This window comes from Somniosus microcephalus, chromosome 27 (genome assembly GCF_052327205.1).
Source record: "Somniosus microcephalus isolate GS21.2 chromosome 27, FLI_Smic_1.0, whole genome shotgun sequence".
Classification (NCBI taxonomy): Eukaryota; Metazoa; Chordata; class Chondrichthyes; order Squaliformes; family Somniosidae; genus Somniosus; species Somniosus microcephalus.
The window spans coordinates 26,027,999-26,055,133 of NC_141013.1; the positions used below are offsets into that span (position 1 = coordinate 26,027,999).

Sequence of the window (27,135 nt, forward strand, 5' to 3'; positions counted from 1 at the left end):
AGCATCGCAGTGATGGGATGTGAGGGCTGCATAGTCGAATACAGGAAACTTTCGATTAACCGGCCCCTAAATAACCGGAAATGTTGGTTAACCGGCAAAATTCAGGAGTCTGTTTCAGCTAACTTTTTTATAACTTTTATTACTTGCACAGCAACAAATTGAGGAAGGCCAGGGTTTGGCTGCAGCTGTTGCTAAGCTACAGAGACGCTTGCAACTTGTGGCCGTTCTTCTGAAGCCAACAGGGTTTGTTGCTTCATACGGAGCTCTGAGGTCCGTATCTTTCACTATAGTGTTCGGTTATCCGGAATTGTTGCTGAACCGGCACCACGTCGGTCCCGTCCGTGCTGGATACCAGAAAGTTTCCTGTAGTTAAGTGAATGTGTACATAGAGAGAGAGAGAGAGGGAATATTTAAGGGTGTAAGGGTCAAGTGGGATATGGAGGAGGAGGTTGACAATGAAGAGTGCTGGTGATGGGGAGCAGATTTGAGGGTTATGGTGATATACTCACTTTTCCTGTGTGATGAAGGTCATGAAACGTCTTTCTGCACTGCAGCCAGGTTCTGCTGCACATTGATATTGCACTGACCTCCTGTGCCACTTGCAGCCACACAGCTTTGGTCTGCTGGGGAGGTTTTTTCCTCCCAGAGGAAGGAAACCACCTCTTTGAGCTCTGGCTCTCTCCACCAGAGCATGGAGGGAGTCCTCATCAAACCAGGGTGTGGCCTTGGGCCTTGAAGTTGACATCTCCACAGCACAAATCCCTTAGAATCCCACATAAAAGTTCTAAGGCAGAAAATGAACCAACGCTGCTCGCAGGCCTTAAATGCAGCTGCATAAACGACAGAGGTGAGTTTCAGGACCAAAAGACTCTTTTTGGGCCAGGGGTTTGCACAAGTTGGGAATCACGTGCCCAATTAAAGCAAAATCGCTAAATTATCCCGCCTGACATCGGAGGCGGGAGCGGGAACCGCTGACCACCTGACCCGCCCCCAATGGCAAAATCCAGCCCAATGGCAGCTTAACTCAATTCCAGTCTGTTAGGATTGAGTTATGTGGAGAATTTACTGGGGAAAGGGAGGGGCGAAGAGAGTAAGCTTTCAGTATTTGTCTTACTGTCCCCTTTCTTTCTAGGTCTTGTGTCTCTAGGCCCAATCTTCACCAGAGTCTTCCAGGTAATTCTGAAGTTCACCCTCCTTTCCCCCAGTAAGTCTGTGAATTGATTTGGTGGTTTTGTGTGCTATGACAACAATAGAACCATGGACAATATTGAGTTGAATGACTGACTTTTTTTTTAAATGTTCAATGATACGACATTTTTTTTGTAGAAAGACAAACTCTCTGAAGGAGCTTCTTGAGGCACCTGTTTTGTTTGGTGTAATGACCAGAACTCATTCCATTTTTTTTTAAAAACACCAAAATCTGGAGTCTTCCCTGCTTGTCAGTTGAAGGTTTCCCTGGCCCGCCCTTCAATGTTTGAAGTATATGTACAAACACTTCCCATTGGCTCCAACTATTGGCTCAGCTGGGATGTACACATTCCATCTGTTCCAACAAAACCATTGAGCTGTATATCTGCAGTCTACTATACAAGCTGATTTGGCTCTTGGGGTTATTGACGAATCAAAATATCCACGCTCCCTAAACCAAACACTTCCTACTTTCTGTAGTGTGGCATTTCAGTTGTTTTATATTTTAAGCTTGTTGAGGTTTTTTTTTAATTAATGCAAATGAGGCAGCTAAAATGGGTTGCTATCTCCTGTCCTAACTCTACAATGTAAATCGGGCTCCGAGAAGGATTCCAAGAACTGAGCCAGATCACAATACTAACCAGTTTATTGACTGTAAAACAATAAAACTTTGTTTTAGCATTTATAATCTGTTCAATTAGCCACAGCCCTAAACACAATGTTGAACCTTTTTGGAAGACGTCTAGTGTGTGGGCACTGTAAGCAACAATGTGAGAGGATTGCAATTATTTACTTTCTTGTTATGATCTAGTAATTTAGCTGCCCACAGGGTTGTTGTCACACTAGTGAAAATACTCTGCAATTAATGGCTGGTAGCAGCATGTAGCGTTTTTTTTCCAGAATTCATTCAGCCTTGTAAATCCTGCATTTAATCGGATGGGTGCTACAAGTGGCTCTTGGCATTCAATGGAATAAGGTGTTGGACTGAATTTCCCTGTTTTTTTTAAACCTAAAATATAAAAGTAACTTTTTAAACTCTTGTACAATTGCTAATATGATTTTGCCTGCTGTTTGTACATGATCTGGCCACAGTTGAGAATAATGCTGGCTTTGACTGTTTCCACAAATTGGACCATTCCTATATTTTTTTTAAAATTTGTTCACGGGGGTGTGGGCGTTGCTGGCAAGGTCGGCATTTATTGCCCATCCCAAATTGCCCTCAAAGGTGGTAAACCACCTTCTTGAACCGCAGAGGGCAGTTCGTCAACTACATTGCTGTGGGTCTGCAGTCCCATATAGGCCAGACTGGGTAAGGATGGCAGATTTCCTTCCCTAACCAGATGGGTGTTTACGACAATCCAGTAATTTCATGGTCACCATTACTGATACTAGCTCTTTTAATTCCAGATTTATTTAATTTAAATTCCCCAGCTGCTTGTGGATTTGAACTCGCGTTTCCGGATCACTAGTCCAGTAACATAACCACTGTTACCGTACCCATTGCTAAAGGAGCAGTGTGGCTTATTTTGAGGCTACAACAGGTTGTTAATCAGTGGATTTGGTGCCAAATTTTGATGATTTTCACTCTGTATACTGGTACTAACTGGATGTAGGGACAGCTCAGTCTGGCACCATCTGCAAACACTAAATGTTCCTCCTTTCTCACCTTGAGATGTTTCAAAGTACAGCTAATGCTGCACGCGAGCTGGTGCTCGAGTCATCAGATCCCCCTTCTGCCTGGTACCTGATCGAAAATAGCACTGGATTTAAAAGAAAAAAAAGTGAGCTGGGAGTGTTACGGTGGGGAGAATGATCGAGCTGCTCTCCCAAAACTTGGCACAGAAGAGTTGCACTTTCACAGCTTTCTATCAGTGCCACGGGCTGCCTCTGCTTTTCTTGCTCAACCCTTTCATTGCTGAGGCTGATGTCCCTCCTTCACTTGCTGATGTATAAAATGGAGGGTGAAGGGGTGGAAAAGGCGGAGGCTGGTCAACGGTGGCAAATGTTATTTTGGTTTTATCACCTACCCGCAGGAAGTCGAGGCTTCAGTCAGTTTTTGGAAGTGCTTGATCAGTTGTGTGTATCTGATAACGGAACAAACTCTCGCTCCTCCAGATCAGTTCCTGAGCGATGCCAGTAAGGTGGGGAGGGTGAGGGGAAGAGAAATGGGGATTCACCTCATTCAAAAGACCAACTGTAAGTTACCTTGTAGCTAAGGTACTCTTCAGTTGTGTTTACAATTGACTCTTTTCAACATTGATTCCGAAATATCACACTGGTAATGTTTGCCTTTTATTTGTTCAATAACCTGTCTTCTACCTGTCCATTGCTGATTTGTGAAATGGAAATTGGATTGTTTTTCTAGCTGCACTTACATTAATTTAGGATGGAGTTTAAAATTGGGGAGCTCCATGGAATAAAGCATTTTCTTAATTTTATTTCAGACTTTCAGTAGCTGCAGTTTTGTTTACTCATCCTGGTTTTGTAAATGTCTGCCCTTCATCTCTTCTATTCTCTCAATTCTGCAAGTTTTGAATTTTGTATCTAAAGCCTTTACTCTTCTGCCAGTGCGAACCAGCCTTGTTGGGTATTTTTTGATCTATGCACCATACTGAGGATACAGTAGACACTAGAAGTGCAGATTTTTCAAGTTTTGCTTGCAAGTGAGACTGCCCGTTTCACCGTGCTGGTGCTGTGCACTGGTGGTAAAATAAGTGTGGCTGCTCTGGTGCCTGTGTTTTTGTTTAGTTTTAATATAATACAGGAAGCTGTCTTTAGCAGGCTGAATTGACAATTGGTGGTTAATACACTCACAGCACAGAAAATAACATTGTGCACGTGATTTACGTATACATGCAGGTACCTCTGCCCTTCTTTCTCCTCCCCACCCCGCAGTACTGGTAACAGCAGTCTATATGCTGGCACTGCTACAGTCATGATACAGGCTGCAACATGTTGGCATTAGCCCCCTTTATGGCTAATGTAATACCTGGAACTGTTATTTGTCTGTCTTGGAACCCCTCTGCCTTTTAGCTGCAAAGACGAGCTGAAATAATGTGTGCAAGTTTCCCAATCAGCGTTTTGTTATTTCAGCTCTGGTTGGTGTAATTAAAGGCTGAGGGATTCAAAGACGGTTGGTTCTGATGAAAGGCCATCGACCTGAAATGCTAACCCTACCTTCCTCTCTCCACAGATGCTGCCTGACTTGCTGAGTGTCCCCATATTTCCTGTTTCATTTCCCTTGGACGCTGTAGGGCAGCAGTTTCTTTTTGTTTTGTGCTCTTAGTTGGGATCACTCTGAATGTGGAGTGGGATTCATGAGTGACTTCTCTTCTCCCCCCCCCCCCCCCCCCCCCCAGGCTGGGAGGAGTTGCCTCTGCACAAGACTCTCTATGGCTCAGTTTCACATTGAGAAATGCCTTTACCAATTGAGCCATTGAGGGAGCAACACCTAGTTGTTAAATAACTCCAGCTGTTCCTCCCAGTTTAGAAACCAGTAATGTCTGGTCCAGTTGGCTGATTATTTTTGACTAAACTACTGAATTGTCTCCAAGTTCCATCATTGGTACTGTGTGATATCCCTGCAGCTGTGTCAATGTAATTGTATTATACTGTACAGCACCCTCTCTCATTGTGATTATGATGCAGGAAACGGTTTCATGATGACATGTCTGTGGCAGTTTGGGCTTTTCCCAATGCATGTACTCATTCTGTTTACAACTAGATTGCAGTTTCACTAAGTAGTCCCTTTATCAACTGAAACCTGCACCGTTATTCACAACTGTGTTCTTGTGCCCATGTTTTTTTTAAAATGAATCTCTAATTGCAGTTAACCGCTCACTGAATGCCACAGGGTGCTTATTGCAGTCTTTTGCCACCCCTTGAAGGCAGAAAATGTCAAATGGATTCAGGCTAAAACTACTAGATCAAATTTATTTACAGATGAAATAACATACAGAAGCAAGATGCTGAAAGAGTACTTAAAAACTATGGAGTCCATAAGTGGTTAATATATGCTTTGCAGAAAGATGTTTGTGTCTGACCAGCATTTGATCCCTTGGCTGGAACCATTGGGATGGGGTGGGGTTCTGTTTTTCATAGAAGTTCATGTGGATATTTGATGTGAACACGAGCTGCAATTTGCCCATGCAGTTTCACACTTTACAGCCACTGCCTTCTGAACTTAACATCGAATTCAACAATTTCAGACTCTAAATTGGCCCCTGTAGTTCTCGTTTCCTCAAATGGTAGCTGTTAATGTTGCTGCCATCATCATCCACATGTCATCTAGAGCCATCTTTTGCTTCTTAACTTGTCCCATTACATTTTGCCTCGCACCATCATCCCTTTTGTCATTCAATCTCTCCTGCCTTTCATCCCATCACAGACCTTCCCTTTGTTCCTTCCTCCCCATCTCCCTGCCCCTGCTTAAACATCTCTCCTCCCGAACCTTTTCCACCTCTGACGAAGGGTTCGACCCGAAAGATTAACTCTGTTTCACAGAAACCCCACAGTGCAGATAGAGGCCATTTCGGCCCATCGAGCCTGCACCGGCACATAGCCCACATGATCCCCGTAACCCCTACACCAACACATATCCCACCCTATCCCCACGTATTTAATCCCCCTAACACTAAGGGTTAATTAATCATAGCCAATCAACCTAACCCGCACATCTTTGGACTGTGGGAGGAAACCGGAGCACCCGGAGGAAACCCACGCAAACACGGGGCGAATGTGCAAACTCCACACAGTCACCCGATGCCAGATTCGAACCCAGGTCCCTGGCGCTGTGAGGCAACAGTGCTAACCACTATCTCCTTGACGCTGCCTGACCGTGTTTCCAGCATTTTGTTGTTCTTGCCCATACAGTTTGTTACTGTGTCAGAAGTGAAAATTGGAAGCCAGAGATGCAGTTTTGTCATAAAGGTTCTTGTTCCTGAATTTTCTTGTTTTAAAGTAAGCAAGCAGATGTTTCCAGTCTGGATAGAAACTGCAGATTTCTTCTCTATATATTTTACTGAGCAAGATGGTATTTCCTGTTTTCGAGTTCCATTGACTTTTCCAGTCAAATTATTGAGGAATGTCATCGCTTTGATGTAGAAGATATGAACTAGTAAGTGAGCAGATTGTTTTTCAGTGTGCCTACTGTATGAAACAACAATGGGGTGTCGGTATGTGATAAAATAAGACCATCCTTGGGGGATGGTAGCTGTGTGATGTATCTGAGCTCTGTCCTCCATTTAACTTGTGGGAATTCCTACTTGTAAGTTTCCTGCAGGCTTGTAACTCGTTTCTCTGTTTAAACGGTAGCAGCTGTGCAATACCTCGCAGCCCTACAGCTGCTGAAGTTCTGGCCCGGTTAGTGCGACACTCTCTGCGGGTTTAAAGTTGTTGTTTATAGTTTTCATTTAAAATACCCAAAAAAATCCCTGATCGCGCTTGCAGCACTCGTACTGAGTCTAGAGCGAGCAGCAGCAGACAGACGTTGGGTGTTCCATGAAATTTCTACTTTGTTCTGAGGGCAAACATTAACTTTAAAGCTTACAGTGCAGAGCACTTTACAAATTTAGGCATTCCATTTTCTACCTGAATGATCTCAAACCTGCAATGTATGCATGGACATGCAAAGATCTTAAAAACCCAGCAGAAACCTGGTAGGGCAGTTAACTGGAACTTTTTTTTTACATGCAGGATAATATTTGTGAAATACATTTACTGGGAAGAACATTGGAGCTAATAGTCCAAGTGGGTTGAAGAGGCATAGAAGTGATGTGATGGAAGCCAATAGATGGGTTGAGCTATCAAGAAGCAACATGCTTTGTTTCTAGGCTGAACAGCCATTTGCTTTTACCGCAGATTGTTGTTGTAAGCTGTGTTTCAGTAAATTTTGATTCTGATGTTGATATTGTCTCGTGTTGAAATTTTGCATTTTGTAAAGAACAATTTTGTGTCAGTAAGTTTGCGATCTTTTTCTTTAATTTTCATCAAGAGCTTCCCTGATGACACGGGCTAGTGCACTCTGGTGTGTTTACTGGGCCGTGCAGACTGGGTCGGTCCTGGTTGATGTGGAGTGAGCTTGCATTACGTGGGGCAATGACTATAATTATCTTTGTGTCCCTGATCTAGCATAGGTGCAAAATTAGACTGACCGCAAAGTACATATCAGCTGAGGGCAAGATCAAGCTTGGGTTATAGTGTGACTCCTACTCCACTTCCTGCTTTTATTACATTGAGTGACCTTTGACAAAGGGTTGCATAAACTACCTGAATCGACAGCTTAATTATCTTGCTAAACAAATGTGTAACCCATGGAACTGTGCTGTGTGGTATTTCTCACAGTTTGGTGTTTGATTTCTTAATGATGAGGACCATCTCTGCTGGATTTAATTTCCCAAGGTAATGGGTGTCTCTGCCAGTACGGTGACGGGGGTCAGTGCTGAACTGCAGCAATCATGGAAAAGCTGTACAAGGAAATGGACTTCATAAATCTGCTGGCACTTTCCCTTCTGGCATAGTCGGTGTTGATGTCCTCCCCAGACAGGCTTGTGTTTCATTCACGTGGCAGCTATGTGACATTTTAGAAAGGGAGGTTTAATTTCAAAGTTTGTTGTTTAATGCAGATTAAGTGAAGACCGTTGGATTCCAGGGTTGCCCTTCTTGCAGTGGAGGCTACTCGTGGTGCTTTCTCTTTGGAGATTTACTGCTGATGGTTAAGGTTAGCTGTCCAGTGGAATATTTAAATGGGACTGAGAGTGAAACCACTTAATAGTTAATCAACACTTGACCTTTGTTAAGGCTGACTTGATTTGCACAGATTAACCAAACCCCACTGAGGTGCAAGCAATGTTTTGAGAGTGCAAGTTTCATAATTTTAGCAAAAGGGAATCTGTGGCCTTTTTTATTTGGGGTGGGGAAACCTAACTGACGTCCATTAAAATACCTGGCACTAGGTGCCATAATTTCCCCTCGCCTGCCATGCAAACCCCTCTTTTGCCCCCCCCCCCCCCCCCCCCCCCCCCCCCCCCCAAAAACAAACATTCCACTCGAATACATGAAGATCTCTTTTTTTTTAAACTGCTTCCCTTTTGCAAGTGACTGATGAAGTGGAATGAGCCATTATCTTTTATTAAATAAACAGTTTGATTATCTGGGTATTTATTTGAAGTGGAGGAGCCACTCTCACTTGTTCATGTGCACACTGCCTGAACCCCCTGTACATGCTGCAATATATCTGGGGGCTCATGTCTAATAATTCCTCAGGCTGCTGCAGATTTTTTTTTCTACGTGAGTGGAGGTTGAATGCTCTGTCGCGATCTCCTCCTGGAAGTTGGTTACTCGGTGTGGTTTTATTTTTTTTAAACTTCCTTTTACTTTTTTTGTTTTTAAACTGAGTGCAGTTGATGTCGGTGGACGTGCCTGGATGAGGTCCTGAAGCTGACCGGAAGAGGGAGCACAATTAACATTTGGTTAAAGCTGAAACACTCCTTCCGTTCACTCCAACATCCAAGCTGGTCCTCACGGTGTTTCTGCAGCAGACTTGGGTTGGGAAGAGAGGCACAAGGATCCTATGCACCATGATTTTCCTGAAAGTGCTCTACAGGAAACTTTGATATCCGGCACTGACGGGACCAGCGTATTGCCGATCTATCAAAACTGACGGACATACAAAAGTTAATGTTGAAGCATACGGAGGTTTTCATCTCCGTATCTGACAACAAACACTGTTGCTTAGCAACAGCTTCTAAAGAGTCGGCTGCAGCTGCAAGTGTCTCTAGCTGAAGCTGTTGCTATAGCTACAGACCTTGCAGTGCCTGACTGGGGGGAAAAGAGAGAACGAGAACTAAAAAAACGTATAGAAAATGGCTCCTGATTTTTGCCGTTAGATCGAGTATTCTGGACATACAACCTCCGGATAAACCAAAGTTTCCTGTATAATGGTGCTTGCTGCCCTGATCTTGTCTTGAGCAATTTTAGCAGGATCACTGCCTCTTGTAGTGGTGGAAGTACAAATGCTACTGGCTGGCTTTGTTTACATTGGACAGTCTTGTCTGTACTTCTGAATTTTAGAACTGATTTAACCAAAAGAAACCCCACCATCCGTACAGCTGGCTGGTAAACCACATTCTTCTTTCGTATGGTAGGTAAACCTCATTCTGCATGGGCTTTATACTTGGATGGAGGGAAGGTTCTCTGTCCCTGTTTTCCCCCTCCTCCACCCAATCTTGGTGCTGCAATCCATCAGAAATAACCAAGTGTGCGATGCTTTCCCACTGCTAGTGCCAGTCCTGTGACGGCACTATTCACATGGATCTGCGGGCTTTCACTTCATACTATTGCTGCTATCCACACTCTGCTAATCTGGAAAATAGCATTTTGCAATCAAATTACCGAAACTTAAAATTACATTTTATGGGTTAACATAGAAACAGAATGTGATCTGTGCAGTAATAAAAACAGCAAATGCTGAAAATACTCAGCAGGTCAGGCAGCATCTGTGGAGCGAGAAACAGAGTTAACGTTTCAGGTCGATGACCCTTTGTTAACTCTGCACTTCTCTCATTCCAAGCAAGTGTGGGCTTGAATGTTGTATTACATTCCCTGCTAGGACTTATTAGTTTATTTTAAAAATGAGCATAAAATAACAATTTGAACTGCTATCTCTTCCAGCAGTTTGTTTTTACTTGAGTTTAAGCATTTTTCTCTTATCTGTTCTGTTTTGATTCACTGCCCGTATCCTTCTACGAGTGCCAACCCTTGAAGTTCTGTTTCTTTTGTCTTTCACCCTGTATCATTTGTTGTCCTATATCACTTGTTTGTCACCGTGTGTTTGCCAAAAATTTTGCTTTTGCTTTTTTTTGCAGCCATAGTTGTTTCTCGGCACTGACTCTAGCTCTGACTCATTCCACATAGATTGCGTCTGAAGAATTTCAATAACTTTTATTGAGTTGATATTACATTAAATTCTGCTCCTGCGATTAAATCCACATCACACAGCTTCTGGGAATGTGGATTAGAATTTAGACGAAGTATCTAACCAGAGAAACAAGTAAATATTCACTTTTTTTCATGGGATGTGGGCGTTACTGGCCAGGCCAGCATTTATTGCCCTTGAGAAGGTGGTGGTGAGCTGCCTTGAACCGCTGCAGTCTATGTGGTGAGGGTACTCCCCTCTGGTGTATATTATGCTGCTAAATGCAGTAGTTGGACACATTTTTAAACTGCACTTGCTGCATACTTGGCTGCAGTTAGGTCCGAGTTAAAGGAGTGTTCAAAATACAGCTGCCTTCATTCTGATCTTTTGTAGTGAAACGACTTTCTCTAACTTGCCATCCATGCCTGATCCTTGTTTTTGTGGCCGGAAATATTCTGACGAATGTGGCACCAACGCCACACGTTCTGCTGTTTTGCACTCGAACCTCACCGCCTGCTTCCTGATGCAAAGCACTTTATTGCCTACCAATAACACAAGGTCTGAGTTGGATATGTTGGAGATTATGGTGAGTTTACTTTATTCCTAGCCTAAAGAAACCACTTGTTGGTGTGCCCTTTTTGCAATATAGTTCTGGAAGCAAGAATAAAGATGAGCTTCATTTTTTTTTAAACTCTATTTTGCCAAATACCACAAGCTCTTGAGTGACACATATTTTGTAGAATGCAGAGAATGGATCAGTAAAGATAGTTAGAATTCAGGAACCTTAACCATGTATATTATGAATTAAAATTTTTATTTGAATTGCAGGTTTATCAAATGCCTGCTATAGTTTTTTCCCACTGTGTAGCTGAATGAATAATTTCTACAATTGAATGTATTCAATTTTTTTGACGTGACCTGCTCTAATGTCTAGGGAGGAGAAAATAGTTCCAATGACGTTTTCAGATTCCAAGTCCTGTTGCTACTTTTTTTTTTAAGTAAAAATTTGTTAAGTCTCCAAAAAGGAAGGAAAATGACATTGCATCACTAACTGCCATCCAGACAGTGAGTGCTGCAAAACCAGCCATGTCAGGTAGTCACCAACAAGGAAAGGGTTTCTTCTGCATCTTCACATTGTAAGTCCTCGCAAGGTAACCGTTCCAACATCACTTTAAAAACAGATTATCTGATCATTATCACATTGCTGGTTGTGGGAGCTTGCTGTGTGCAAATTGGCTGCTGCATTTCCTATATTACAACAGTGACTACACTTCAAATACTTCATTGCTGTAAAGCGCTTTGGGACGTCCAGAGTTCGTGAAACGTGCTATTAAAATGCAAGTCTTTTTTGGCAAAACGTGAGCAGCTTTATCACTGCTTTTTGTACTAAAATTTGAACTATCTAATAATTCAAATTAAGCAATGATCCGTACTTAAAAATCTGATCTGAGAACTTGAGTTAAGAGCAGCTCTATCGCGGAGTCAATTGAACATTCACAGACACTGGAAGTGCAGTGAGTTATTCAGCATCTGAAAAAGAAAATGTAATTTATTTTGAATGGCACATTTTTTATTTGAATTGGTAAGTCAATCTATTGATCTTCACCCTATATCTCCCTGATCTCTGGTGGAACTGTCACTATTGCTAAAGCTGCCTCCACAAAGCTCATTTTCTTCATTTATTTTCCATGCCCACTCCCAACAACTCTTAACTAACTGAACTCTCTCTCTCGCCTCTAAACCATCTTGCTCTCTTTGTTTCTCTTGTCTGAATTTAATCATTGTTATTATGCTCGATGAACACTTCCTCTCCTCCCAGTTATAATGTCCTCCCCGCTTTTTCCTCTTTCTGTATTCTCTGTTTTGAAATCCACTCATTCTGAAGGTGCATGACTTTTTTTCTAAATGGAAAAAGAACCCCATACTGCATTAATCGATTCTCCTGCCACAATCATTGGGTTCCCTAAGTTGGGCATCAGTAACTGCTGTATTTATCTTGACTTTAGTCTTCAAGTGTTGGTCCCGCTGGCACCCTTGTCCCTTCACCCTGTGTTTTCAATAAATACAAGGAGAAAGAAATGCTCCTTTTTTAATGTTGTACTGACCTTCAGACTTCAAGCATTCATTTAAAAAAAAAAAAAATAGATGGGCACATTGTTCAGTTTAGTTCAGGCTGCCCTAACTTGATGGTTCGCTCCTCCTCTAGTGCAACGAACTGAAACATTTGAGGTTACAGTAATAAAACATGGTCATGTGACTTGTATACTCTTCTGAAAATGCACAGCCTGCTGTTACATTGGGACCTGTGAATTTACAGAGTGAGTGTGTTGAAGGGATCCCTTTTTAATACAAGTGCTTCCTGGGCTAGGGTAGGAAACCTTCCAGGATTGCGCTGCAGTCTCCTGGAATTAACTGATCTCCAGGACACTGCTGTGAGCGACCCAGGAGGAAAATCATACGGGAAATAAGAAATGCTCTTTTTTTAAAAATTAAATAAATAAAAAAATCTTTGAACACTTTTGTTTATTAGAGATAGTAGATGCATTGCTGGTCATCTTCCAGAACTCGATAGACTCTGGAACAGTACCCATGGATTGGAGGGTAGCTAATGTTACCCCACTTCAAAAAAAGGTGGTAGAGAAAAAGCAGGGAATTATAGACCAGTAAGCCTGACATCGGTAGTGGGGAAAATGCTAGAGTCCATTATAAAAGATGTAATAGCAGTGCACTTGGAAAGCAGTGACAGGATCGGACAAAGTCAACATGGATTTACAAAAGGTAAATCATGCTTGACTAATCTACTGGAATTTTTTGTGGATTTAACTGGTAAAATAGATGAGGGAGAACCAGTGGATGTGGTGTATTTGGACTTTCAGAAGGCTTTCGATAAGGTCCCGTATAAGAGATTAGCTTGCAAAATTAAGGCACATGGGATTGGGGGCAAGGTATTGACTTGGATAGAGAACTGGTTGGTATAAACGGGTTGTTTTCCCAGTGGCGGGCAGTGACTAGTGGGGTACCGCAAGGATCGGTCCTAGGACCCCAGCTGTTCACAATATATATTAATGATCTGGACGAGGGAATTGGATGTAGTATCTCCAAATTTGCAGACGACACAAAGCTGGGTGGGAGGGTAAGCTGTGAGGAGGATGTCGTGAAACTCCAGTACGATTTGGACAGGTTGGGTGATTGGGCAGAAACATGGCAAATGCACTATAATGTGGATAAATGTGAGGTTATCCACTTTGGTGGCAAAAACAGGAAGGCAGATTATTATTTGGCAATAGATTGGGAGAAGGGGAAGTGCAACAAGACCTGGGTGTTCTTGTGCACCAGTCGCTGAAGGTAAGCATGCAGGTGCAGCAGGCGGTTAAGGCAAATGGTATGTTGGCCTTCGTAGCAAGAGGGTTCGAGTACAGGAACAAGGATGTCTTGCTGCAGTTGTACAGGGCCTTGGTGAGACCACATCTTGAGTATTGTGTACAGTTTTGGTCGCCTTATGTGAGGAAGGATGTTCTTGCCATAGAAGGAGTGCAGCGAAGATTCACCAGGCTGATATCTGGGATGGCAGGAATGACGTATGAGGAGAGATTGTGCCGATTGGGCTTGTACTCGTGAGTTTAGAAGATTGAGAGGGGATCTCATCGAAACCTATAAAATTGTCAGGCCTGGACAGACTAGATGCAGGAAGGATGTTCCCGATGGCCGGGGAGTCCAGAACTAGGGGTCATAGTCTAAGGATAAGGGGTAAGCCATTTAGGACTGAAATGAGGAGGAATTTCTTCACCCAGAGAGTGGTGAACCTGTGGAATTCTCTGCCAGAGGGCGGTGGAGGCCAATTCATTAAATATATTCAAGAAGGAGTTGGATATATTTCTTAAGGCTAAAGGGATATGGGGAGAAGGCAGGGACAGGGTACTGAATTTGGATGATCAGCCATGATCTCATTGAATGGCGGAGCAGGCTTGAGGGGCCGAATGGCCTACTCCTGCTCCTATCTTCTGTGTTTCTATTAGTTCTAAAAATATTGCACATGTTGGGGGAAGGGGGAGGAGGCTGTTTGACTGTCAAGAATCATCCAATTGGGTAATGACTCGTCTATTCGCTTTCCCATTGGCCGTGGGAAGGCGATGCACCGTGAGTATGGACATGTTGGGTGACCAATGGCAGGCGTGTGGGGGCGGGATGGTTTGAGGTAAGAGGTCATGTGATGCCACCTCCAAGAATATGTCCATCCAGAGTTGGTAACCCTATCCTGAGTGTGTACCTCGCGTAAAGTGACTTTATTTTGTGCAGCACATCTTTAATTTATACAGCTTTCAAATCTGCAAACTTGGCTTGGTTGACGCTGGTGTGTTTGTCTCCTCTGTTGCTGTGCCTTATGTAGATAATAATTGATCAGGTGGAGTGAGCACATTGATGTAACTGTATGTGACTTGCATTTTATTAGCAGCAGTCTTGATGATTGGAGCGAGCAGTGTATGTGCTACAGTTTGGTTGAATTACTGCATTTTCACAAGATTGTCATTGGTGTGAAGTTGTTTTTTTAGCTTTGCTAAACTTGCAGAGTGCAAATCCAGTGTTGAGGCCTGACTTAACTCCCCGTGGAGTGCGACTGCCTTCTCCAGGGAATTCTGCTCCTCTTCACTGGAGTTGGGTCAAGCCCTCCATTCCAGATTTGGACTACATTTACACTGATCATTGATGTGAAGTCAAAACCGTTTCACACCAAATGCTATAGTCTGAGCAGGCAGGGCAATACATCTCTTTTTTTTGCGATTTAAAATTAAAAAAAAAAAAAAAAAAGTGGTGATCGTAGTGTTTTTGTATACAAGTTTTAACATGGCGGTGGTGGTGCTACAGATGTGTTTTGTTTATGGTGAATCTGCAGCACACAAGAATCAATGCCCTGGTGTCAGTTCTGAAATGATGCAATTAGCGAGTGTGCTACAAGCACCAATAGCCAATTGCAAACCTTTGTCCCTGGAGGAACTGACAATCTCATTCGCAGCCTCTACACAGTGGATAGAACCACCAGCATTGGCTGAGCTCGGTCTTGGCACAGGGGACCAGTAACATGTAACTCATTCGAACACTCCGTCATAATAATAATGGAACAGTACACAAGTTTTTTTTATTAACTCTTGCTCTGAAGGGAAGCTTGAACAGTCACCTCTGTCACAACTTGAGCTTGTTATTCCTATGAAATAATGTCTGTAATTGCTTAAGAACATAAAAAAAAGTAGGAACAGGAGTAGACCATATGGCCCCTCAAGCCTGCTCTGTCATTCTATAAAATCATGGCTTCTCTTCTACATCAACGCCACTTTCCTGCCCTATCGCCATATCCTTTGATTCTCTGATCCCAAAAATCTATTGCTCTGTGTTGAATATACTCAACGACTTGAGCATCCACAGCCCCCTGGGGTAGAGAATTCCAAAGATTCGCAACCCTATGAATGAAGAAATTTCTCCTCCTCCTCAGTCCTAAAATGGCCGACCCCTTATCCTGAGTATGCCCCTGAGTTCTAGACTCTCCAGCCAGGGGAAACAGCACCTCTTTACTAATGCCTTGCCCTATCCTTGCACAGTATGTAGGTATACTTCATCAAATTAGAGAAATTAAACCAGATTGGGGATCAGTGATCCTAATTAAACTATTACATTTATGCTTGTGTCCTCAGTGGACAGACTTTGCTTGGATTCACCAGGGTGGCTTGTGATCGAAGAAATATTGACTGAACCAGCAGACTTGGCATTAGCTGTCTGTGCACTGGTGGTCCTTCCATTTGAGAACATTACAGTGGGGCAATGTGTTGTGAACCAGGAGCTCATGGCACAATTCTGGGTTTGTGGTAATCCTTGTTTTCCAATCTCTCCATGGCCTTGTCCCTCCCTATCTCTGTAATCTCCTCCAGCTCTAAACATTTCCCCCCTGCCCCCAACCGAGATATCTAGATATCTCCGCTCCTCCAATTCTGCCCTCCTTGAGCATCCCTGATTTTAATCGTTCCACCATTGGTGGCTGTGCCTTCAGCTGCCTAGGCCCTCGGCTCTGGAATTCCCTCCCTAAACCTCTCCGCCTCCCTACCCCTCTTTCCTTTTTTAAGATGCTCCTTAAAACCTACCTCTTTGACCAAACTTTTGGTGGTCTGCCCTAATTTCTCGTGGCTTGGCGTGGCATTTTATTTTGACACTCCTGTGAAGCACCTTGGGACATTTTACTATGTTAAAGGCGCTATAGAAATGCAAGTTGTCATTGTCATCACAGAGTAGCATTAGGGACACTTTTTATAGATGTTTCACTGCAGGTCTAGGGAAGGGGGGGGGGTGAAAACAAATCGGGGTCCTGCTCCTAATTGGGGTGTGTATTTTATATACAAATAATTCAATCTTGGACCTGGCAATGAATAATGGCTACCTTGGGCAAGGTTGCGGAGACACAATCTGTGGAGATGTGTCTCCATATTATTCACTGCCTCCTCAAGAGGAGGGGAGAAATGGGAGCAAAGAAATAGCCATTAAGGTCCTTGTTACAGATTCCGGTCTGCTGTAGATGCCTTCTCCGGTTTTGAGGTCAGGCATTCCCACGAGCCGATCTCTCTCTCTCTCTCTCTCTCTCTCTCTCTCTTGGACCATGCTAACACTTGAGATGAGACTTGAATGTTAAGCTGCTTTATTTCCCCATTGGATAAATATACAGAGAACCATGCTGATTGGATTCACTTATTGTCATCAGTGCAGCTCGCCTTTGCATCATAATGGCCTGGATTTTCTGATCGTTCCTGCGTGCGGATGCCTCCGATCTGGGAAAAATCTTTGAACTTACCTGCTGGCTCCATAGGTCCTGACACACTCGCTGCTGGTGCGCGCGAGGCAGAGGCCCAGGTATCCCGGGGCGCAGGCGGTTCGTAAGCATCCCTGGGATCATGTGGGCCATGGGGAACCAATCAAAGAAGGGAATCCCCCATCACTTTTGACCGGTCTCTACACACAGATCTGCCAAAAGTATGAATGGGGATCACTTAAACATTAATTTTGAGTTTTTTTTACGGGGCTAAAAATAAACTTTTTAAAAGTGTTTTTATTAAATTATAAATGAGTGGGAAATTTCTTTTTTACTTTTTTAAAACTCTTATGCTGGTAAAAGCAGGTGGTACGCAGGCTTTTAACAGGCATAAGATTCTAGGGTTTTCAGGACGGAGGTTGTGTAGAAAGCGGAACTCTCCACCCGCAGAGGCCCTTCTCTATCGAGAGGATTTTTGACAAATCGGAAGTGCGGTTTTCAGCGCATGCGCTTCACATATCTGAAACAAGCACTTGCGAGGTCCCTACGGGCGCATACAAACCTGTGGGGGTCGGAAAAATACCGGCCTTATAAATAATGAGCATGCAATGTTACCTTCATGAGCTGCCTTGCTTGACTTAAAGCTAATTTTCTAACACTCCTATATTTCATCTTGCAGCCTTTTGCTTCTGTGTAGTGTGCTGTTTCCCAAAAGCTGCCTGCCGGTCTGTCTGGTTTATACCCAGTACGCGATCACAAGCCTTCACCCACAATGGATGCAAGGTTTTTTTGATTTACTGAGGCAAGCTAATGAATTGCTTATTATTTGCAGTCTGGAGTGAACTTACTAATATCTTCTCACCGTCTCAGACCCTCATTTTTTACTTGCATTAAAATACTTTAAATAGCTTTAAAATACAACCTCTAAATTAACTTTTTTATCCTTTTCTGGGGGAGGGGGTGGGACATGGTCTAAAGATCCTGAACTGTGGTTCTTTACACTTTTTTTTAAAGTGTAAAGTGTAGTATTTATCAGGACATAATGGGTTGGAAGAATAAAAACTGTACTGTACTAGCAAATCTGTTTAGAAAATGGGGAATTACTAAAATTAGATACATAATGCAAGACAAGTATGGAAACCTGCTCCCTATTGCTGAGCTCTTCAATTGAATTCAAAACAGCAACCCATGAATCAAATACTTGCGGCACATTCCACTGTAGGATCAAGCCATGTGAGCTGAGCTGCTTTCCAAGAAATGTTGGCTTAAGAAACACTAGGTTCACTGGGGTGGTAGCTAGGGTTACCAACCCTCCAGGAGTTTCCAGGAATTCAGGATTAATCTCCTGGACACTGCTGCAAACTACCTGGAAAAATAAATCATAGGGACATTTATGATTAATAAGCAAGTGTTTATTAATGTGGGGGGAGGTGTGGAAAGGCTGTTTGACTGGGCGGTTGGCGATGGGAGGTCAACCTCCAGGAATACATCCAACCAGAGTTGGCAACACTACTGGTAGCTGCATGTTCACTAACCTCTTGGATGTGGTTTAACCGTACCCCAGATGCACATGTTTCCTGCTTCACTTTTTGAAGGTGATTAATCAATTGAAAATGTGCATGGGGAGAACTGTATTTATGGGTTTGTGTTCCTTAATTGTGTGTGTTGGGGGCGGGGGGCGGTGGGGGTAGGGTAAACTGGGAGTGGGAGGTAGAGAGCATCAAACCTCCCTGCAATGTCATCAATTTGAGGCCTGAGCTATTTTAACTCCTGGGCCTTGGTTCCATCCCATTGCCCAGCTGACGCTGGCCTAAAGAGGCAGTTGGTCGACTGCCTGCAAGCCAGAGTCCGAGAAGCCCAGAGTCTGCCTACCGGCCCTCGGGTGTGTTGCAAGCGAGGGGAAAGAGTTCTCCAGGCTCTTGGGGCTAGGAAGGGCGGAGAACCCAGGGCAGTGGAGGACCAGACTTTCCTTTTTTATGGGGTCTGCCGGAGTAATCCTGGTCCTGTTTCCCACACAGACGAGTTTAAAACTTGACCACCGTCACTTTCCAGACAGGTTTTACTGAGCGGGATGGTTGCCGTGGGCACCCCACTCAGTCCGGGGTTAAAATGCCATTGGGGTTACGAATGACATTGTAGGACCCCAATTTGCATGTATTGTGATTCCCTCCAGTCAGGTGGGCATTTTGACCATCTAAGGAAGGGCCAGGTTAAGATGGCGGTGAGTGTGAATCGAATGGCGCTCATTGCACAGCTGCCTGTTTTTCTACTGGATGGGGTGGGTTTAAGGCCTCCTCTTGGAGTACAGCCAGTTACTGTATTGGGAATGTCACATAATTAACTTGTGTGGAAAGGTCTTTGTGCTTCTAAGAGAAAGCTGGCGCTCCACTCTATCTAAATTGGGGACATTAAATACAAATAAAACCCAGATGGCAGAACGAAAAGGAAACTTCTACACAGAGATGATAATCTGATGTTCCAAGTTGCAAGTTGTCTTTCTACGAATGTTGGTTTCGTGAGAACATGGACTCCTTTCTATGGTGTAATTGAAGATGTTTCAGAATGAGTAAGATGATGAATTTTGATTCTTGGACCTCTCTTGAGAGAGGTCCAAGATCCTGTGTCACTTGGTTTACATTGTGTAATGAATCCTTAGCTGGAGATAGTGTCCTCGGTTGGGGAAATGAACATTTTGGATGGGGCTCCTACTTCGTATGATTTGGCCATCCAGCAACCCTCGTTGGAGTTGTGTGTGCATGTGAACCTCCCCCCCCCACCCCCCCCCCCCCCCCCCCCCCAAACCCATGGAGATCTAACTAGCTTACTGACTCCCTGCCTATAATGACCACTTGGGTGAGGCACCAGGGTACAACACTGTCTCTCTTTCCCTCCGTGTGTGGAGCCATACCCATTGACTATTCCGAGCAAAGCGAGAAGAAAATGGTGGCAAATGGAAGCATGCCAGAAAGAAAAGTGTCTTTTTGTAATGGACTAAATGTTGGTCATTGAACAAAAGCATTGTTTCTAAAGTCATCTGTGTAGAAGTTTCCTTTTTGTTCTTCCATCTGCCTTTATTTGTATTTAATGTCCCCAATTTAGATGGAGTGGAGCGCCAGCTTTCTCTTAGAAGCACAAAATATTTCCACACAAGTTAATTATGTGACATTCCCAACAATACACTAACTGGCTGCACTCCAAGAGGGAGGCCTTAAACCCACCCCATCCAGTAGAAAAACAGGCAGCTGTGCAATGAGTGCCATTCGATTCACACTCGCCGCCATCTTAACCTGGTCCTTCCTGGTGGGCTGAGCAATGGAGCCCATGGTGCAATGCCTCCTGCTCACCTGGGCCTGTTGAAATCGGTGACAACGTTTCCTGATGAAATCACACATGTGGGATGTCTCTTCATGTGATGTGAGTGTAGAAGTGCAGCACTTGTAAACATGGCCATTTTAAGTGGTAATGAGCCATTCTTCAGTTGTTGGTTGTTACACAAAAGCTGCTGTTTTGTGTTGCAGGCAGCTGTGGTACAGTTGCTGTAACCAGTCGCTGTATCGTTGAATGTCTAATGGGCTGGCCAATTTTAACCTGAACCTTTTCAATGAAGCTGTGGCATGTACTGACTCAACTACTTTCAGCATTATTGTCCTATGTGAGCAGATGTATTTGTACCTCCTGTGCTGCATTTAAATATAAAATATTGGCTCCGCTTTTCACAGAATCACAGAAACCCCACAGTGCAGATAGAGGCCATTTTGGCCCATCGAGCCTGCACCGACACATATCCCACCCGATCCCCGTAACCCCTACACCAACACATATCCCACCCTATCCCCGTAACCCCACGTATTTAATCCCCCTAACACTAAGGGTCAATTTATCATAGCCAATCAACCTAACCTGCACATCTTTGGACTGTGGGAGGAAACCGGAGCACCCGGAGAAAACCCACGCAAACACTGGGAGAATGTGCAAACTCCACACAGACAGTCGCCCGAGGCCGGATTCGAACCCGGGTCCCTGGCGCTGTGAGGCAACCGTGCTAACCACTATGCCACCGTGCTGCCCTTTGGAGTTTTTGCTGGAGTGGGGCTTTTGCTGGAGTGTGGCATCTTGCGGTGCACCCCTTTGTTGAATTATTTCCTCACCCTTCAGCTCAAAATTTGCGCTGCAAATTGCTGGAAGTGCAAGCTGATAACCGGGCAACGGGGCATCTGGGACTTTAGTGAATGACGGGACCAATAGTCTATCTCCTTAACCAATGCAATTTAGGGATTGAGAAAGAAACAGGAATAAAAGTAGGGAACCGGGTGAATTGAAGTGTAATTGGGTACAAGAGTAATGGAGAGGGAAAGAAAGATTTGATTAAGAGGAGAAAAAAAAACTGAGGAAAATGAAATTTTAAAAATTGCTAAGTACAATTTACTACCTGCTGGAATGAGTCTCCACAGTTCAATTTTTCTCTTCTGAGCTGGAGAGGTTGAGTGGCATTGCAGGAATGTAAATCTCCTCGTTAACAGGGTACTTGTGCTGTTAATTACCAGCCCTAACCTTCTGCAGTGAGTTTAATTGGTCATTAATGCACAACTGCAGCAATTTCTTGAAACTGAGATTGACGGCAGGATGTCTTTTTTGGCCAGGCTAATGGCGGAGCGACGCAAATCGTCCAGCAATTAGTGGCGATTCGTAACTCACGGGGTCTCTCTTCCTCGCCACAAATTGCTGGGTTATTTACACACTGCATTAAACTCGCCATTCTATTCCCAGCAAATTCTGGGCCATTGGGCCAGAAATTCGTGACCAAATGCGTGAGTACGGTCTGGGTACTCGCGCATCTGGCCGTTGGAAATGCCGGCGTTCAGCATGCACAGCGCATGCGGGGAACGCCGGCATTTCCAGTCCTCGGAACGAAGGGGTTCATAGGCACAGCGCGTGCGACTGCACAGGCAGCGCTTGCGCAGTGAACTTCGTCTATTTCATTCATGGATTCAGTGAGGGTAAGTCCTTACAAGTTACACTTGAAAAAAGCATGTGTAAAGTTGTTCCAAGGCTGCGGAGGAAGATATATTTTATCGTGGAGCTTCTGAAAGGCAATATTTTTGTTTGGGAAAGGGAGGGAAGTTATTTTAAGAAATTTTAAGTAAGTTTTAAAGTTTATAATTTTTCTTTTTTTTTTTTAAACGGGTTTTCAGAACGGTAGGTAGAAGGAGCAATTGTGGCTGTGTGAATTGAATGTGAAAATGAGTGTTCTAAAATGAGTAATGTAACATTTCCAGCACTTTTAAGAAAGAGAAACTTTTCATCAGTAATAAGTAATTATGTATGTATGTCCGCATATATTCCTTTACGTATATGTATGTATGTTTTATATTCCTTATGTGTATGAATGTGTGTTTTTAATTATGATTTTCCAATAAGTTACTTTCTCTGAAAGTCATAATTAAATAATACATTCATACACATAAGTAAAGGAATATATACAGACATACATACTTTCAGAAGCTCCACGATAAGAAATATCTTCCTCTGCCTCTGGAGCAACTGTACCCATGCTTTTTTCATGTGTAAGTTGTAAGGACTTGACCTCACTGAAAGCATGAATGAAAGCGGCGAATTTTACTGCGCACGCGTTCTGCCTCTGAACCCCTTCGTTCAGAGGACAGGAAATGCCGGTTTTCCCCGCATGCGCTGTGCATGCTGAAAACCGGCATTTCCTCCGGCCAGACGCGTAAGTACCCCGACCGTACTCGCGCATTTGGAAGGGAATTACTGGGCCAACATTTTACATGTCAATAAAATGAAAAATTTAACAATTGCACGATTTGCCCCCTCGCATCTACGACTGAGGGTCCAAGGAGGTGCATTGCGCAAGAGGTCATCGTCGTACGTATCCTCACACTGTTCCCTTTCGGGAACTGTATGAAGTGGTGGAAGGATTTATGGCCGTGATTAACGCTCATTCCGTGACCGTAACCATCTTTGAACCAGCCATTAGGGTGGTTAGTCCTATGGCGTGAGGGTTTTACAGGCTCCCACAACCCATCTGAGGGGGGGGGGCCACCCATGCCCACGGACGCAAGTATCCCGCTGGATGTCCACCCAGAATTTATAGTTGGAGCTCCGACTCCACTTGCCGGGACTGTCTGGAGTGGGGTTCGAAACCCTACTCCTTCTGGCCCAGCGGCGGGGATGCTTACTGCTACGCAAAAGGCCCACTCCGCACAAAAGGTGACACCCATACGTTTCCTGCGCCTTTTCCCTCCCCGTGACTGGAGCCCTATGCTGCCACTTGAAAGACCAAGCTATCATCTGCCCTTTTTGCGGCGCCTTTGACTTCTCATTACCAATGATGAGCAGGCGCTGCGCCTCCACCTCCTTGAGGAGATTGCTGAGGTCCTCATCAGTTCAATTGTGAGTTTTTTTAATGCCGTGAATTGTGCTCATTCCAGCCATTTCACGTAGCTAATCGGATTGGGCCTTTGGCATAGCGGTAGGATCCCCGCCGCTGGGCCAGATCAGGGTAGGGTTTCGAACCCCGCTCCAGACAGTCCCGGCAAGTGGAGTCGGAGCTCCGGCTCTAAATTCTGGGTTGACATCCAGTGGGATATTTGCGTCCGTGGGTGTGGGTGGCCCCCCCTCCTTGTATAGCTTGTGGGAGCCCGTAAAACCCTCCCGCCATAGGACTAACCGCCCTAATGGCTGGTTCAAAGATGGTTACGGTCACGGAATGAGCGTTAATCATGGCCATAAATCCTTCCACCACTTCATACAGTTCCCCAAAGGGAACAGTGTGAAGACACGTATGACGACGACATTGCTAAATAAATAAATGGAATTAAAAAAATTCTTTTAGGGCTTTTAAAAGTCTTTAAATTGCTTTAATTCTGTTTAAAACTACTTCAGATTCTTCAAAATAATGTAAACGTTTTTAAAAGTTTATAAAAGTTACCAAAAGCTTCAAAAAACTTCCAAAAACCTATTTAAACTGCTGCTTTGCATGTAAAAATGCTTAGCAGCTTGGCAGAAACATTGGGGGCGTGTCCTGTTAAACTGAGACCTCAGGGGGCGTGTCTCAGTTGCACAGTGCGCTACAGGCTTCGCGCTGGCTGCACTCCTGGGCGGCGTGACGTCAGACGCTGCCCGGGAGTCAACATCAATTCCAGGCGTCCCTGAAGCTCAACGGCCGGCGCGTCGGGTAAGTGCAGATCGGGGGCTTACACGCGCGGCAAGCCCCCGACTCGAATTTCTGGGCCATTGTGTTTTCAAGGGATATGTGAATGGCGTAATAGATTTTGGAAAAACTCATTTGATGATTAGCTAAGTGATTTGTGATTAACCTTTTGAAACTCTTGGGGCTCCTGATTCTTGTGTAATGATGTGAGGGCTGGATCGATCTCTGTTGCAACCCCACCTCCACAGTAGAATGGCTTGCTGACATTGAGGTTCATGCATAAATGGGTGAGATACCAGAATGCACTGGAACCAGACTCCAGAAAGGAGTCAATAACTGCAAGAGGGGACACCGAGGGAGAAGCTGCTTGATGTTTAGCATCCAGGTGCAAAGATCAGTTGTGTACAGCCATTAAAAAAAAAGCAAACCTCCAAATGGAGTTGAGAAGTTTAAATAAGAACAATACATTTTACAGGGTTAATAAATCTCTGCAATTTATGAATATCCAGTGTAAGAGATTCCATGTTTAATACATTCAGGTAATAAATATTGCTGAACACTTTATTAAAAATACCGCATGAACTTCATAAAAGTTTAACCTGTTTTAAATTTACATGAATGGTCCTATAACACAAAATGGGCCATCTTTAATGCAATTTTATTATGGATTGAAAATGAGTCTTGGTAGACTTTACTGAAATATAAAAATATTAATGTTTTGAGTTTAATATTGAAATATTAATTTTTAAATCCATGAGCTGTGCCTGTCTGGAATGAGACTAATTAAGATGAAGGCTTTTCCCACTTTCTATTTTTCTAGTTACAGGTTTATGAATTTAATTATCACGTCCAAATGTTTGTTTATTTCCACAGCTGTCAGTGTGAAGTCTCCACTGGTTGAGTGGTGCCTCATTGGATACCGTCTCTAGCCTCGGTCGGTCTCTGCCACTGGTATTATGATTGGTAGTTTAAGTATTGACAGTAATGCAGCAGAATTTTGAGCTGTCCATGGGCATACTTCACAGATGGCATGCTGATGTCATGTTTTACATATCGAAGGTCAGGGGCAGGCACATCTAACTTTGTTTTATTAATGTCCTGAGAATCTTGGGCAAAGTGACTTTTTTTTGTATTTTGAGTCTACCTTGGCATTTGGCTTGATCATGTGACTGTAAATGATCAAAATCTTTGGATTTTCAAAAGGCCTTCGATTATGGTACCACAGACTCCTGATTTAAGGTCAGAGCATGTGGGGTCGGACAAGTAGCAGAATGGGTAGCAAGCTGGCAACAAAAACAGACAGGAGAGTAGGGGTTAAAGGTAATACAGGAAACTTTGGTTTATCCGGAGGTTAACTGTCCGGAATGCTCGATCCACCGGCAAAAATCAGGAGCCATTTCGTTAGGTATTTTTTCCTTTCGTTGCTTTTTTTTCCACCAGTCAGCCTCTGCAAGGTCTTGCTGAAGCTGTTGCTAAGCTACAGAGACGCTTGCAAGGTATGGCCGACTGTTTAGAAGCTGTTGCTAAGCAACAGGGTTTGTGTTTCAACATTAACGCTGGTTTGTCCGGCAGTTTTGATGGGACGGCAACAGCTCGGTCCCGTCGGTGCCGGATAGCGCAAAGTTTCCTGTAACTCAGAATGGCAAAAGGTGGGCAGTGGTGGTCCACAAGGATTGGTGCTGGGTCCACCGTTCACCATTTGCATAAACGTGTTTGACTCTAGAATCAGAAGTACAATTTCAAAATTTGCAGATGACGACACCAAATTGGGGCGGGGGGGGATAGTTAATACTGAAGACTGCGACAAAATATCAAGAATGGGTGTGTAAATGGCAAATTAATTTCAATATAGATAGTGTGAGGTGGTGCATTTTGATGGGAGGTTTAAGGAAGTCACGTACATGTGTGTTTACTGTATATGTGTGTGGTGGGGGGGGGGGCGGGGAAAAGGAAAGTGAATTTTGACTTCAGGAAGTAGTCACTTTTAGGAAGTTTTAAATTTGGCCCCAGGTCCGAACGGCCTGTTTCTCTGATGTAGAATCCTATTTACAGGGCCACCTAGCAGCAGGAAGCCTGCAACTACATTGTGATGGGTAAATTGCCATTCTAAATCATTTATATCGGCTGTTTGCATTGTAAATATTGACTGAAGAGGTGCTGCTCTAAATCCTGAGGTAAGATGTGGATGTAAAAAAAATGTGGATGTATGTAATACTCCAAACCAGCTCCATCAAGTTTTAAAAGAATAACAGTGATGACCAGTTAAATGAATGAGGTTCAGGCTAGAGCTGAGAGGGTTGCCTGCTGCTTCTTGTAACCTGTGAAATTGTGTTGGAGCCTCCCTGGATCAGGGAAAAATTAGTCATGCTTGGGATTTATAGAGTTGCCTTTCAGGGTTTGGTACAAGAGGAGACTGAGCTTGGCGCCAGCTATAGCAATGGAGGAGATGTGACTTCGAGTTTTGAAGTCTGACCAAGTGGTGAAGCTAAGATCAATCGATGACTGACTGTTAAACCTTCCAAATTCTTCTGAAATTCTCCCAAGATCAGGCAGGTTATGCTGGCCCTAAACTCTTGCTGTGGCACTGAATAATAGTGTAGAATAACTTTCATGTTTCCTTGATTATGTCTTTTGTTATTTCCTTCCCTAGGCCATGCACTAACTGTGGCACTGGGCTGTGATCCCTCTCAGCCAGACTCTGCTTTTTGTACTCTGGTTTGCCATGCCAGTGTCGAGTGGAAAGTCCATCTTGCCTCCCACCACTGACATGGCTTTGAGTGTTGGTTCTTCAGTATAATGCTTTGATTACTGATGCTAGCCGAAGCTAGCTGTTCATCTAAACTCAGTGCTTCCCTCGTCCTCCACCAATATATAGAAGGAACTTGCCAAGCTGAGCACTCTGATTTAGGAAAGCTTATTGTAACATGACCATTATCTGGCCAAAAAAATCAGCAGAAATCCTTTGCATGAGGATAATTATTTGTATCTAAGTCCAGTTCATCTACTAGAATTAGGAACCCTCAAGTGAAAACCTTGTCTTTTACAGCCCTGTATAACTTGGCAGTTTTAAAAAGA

The 27,135-nt window shown here is 43.8% G+C and overlaps 1 protein-coding gene across 8 annotated transcripts in view; it reads left to right on the forward strand.

Moving 5' to 3' along the window:
- rab27a (RAB27A, member RAS oncogene family) overlaps positions 1-27,135 on the forward strand; it is a 121,175-nt gene that overhangs the window by 17,364 nt on the left and 76,676 nt on the right. For 2 of the 8 annotated variants that reach the window (XM_085968785.1, XM_085968778.1), the window contains exon 2: positions 1,133-1,173. The exons of 4 other annotated variants lie outside the window; for them this stretch is intronic. The gene's annotated coding sequence lies outside the window, so the exon portion shown is untranslated. 2 more of the 8 variants (XM_085968779.1, XM_085968781.1) reach the window with 2 other exon arrangements.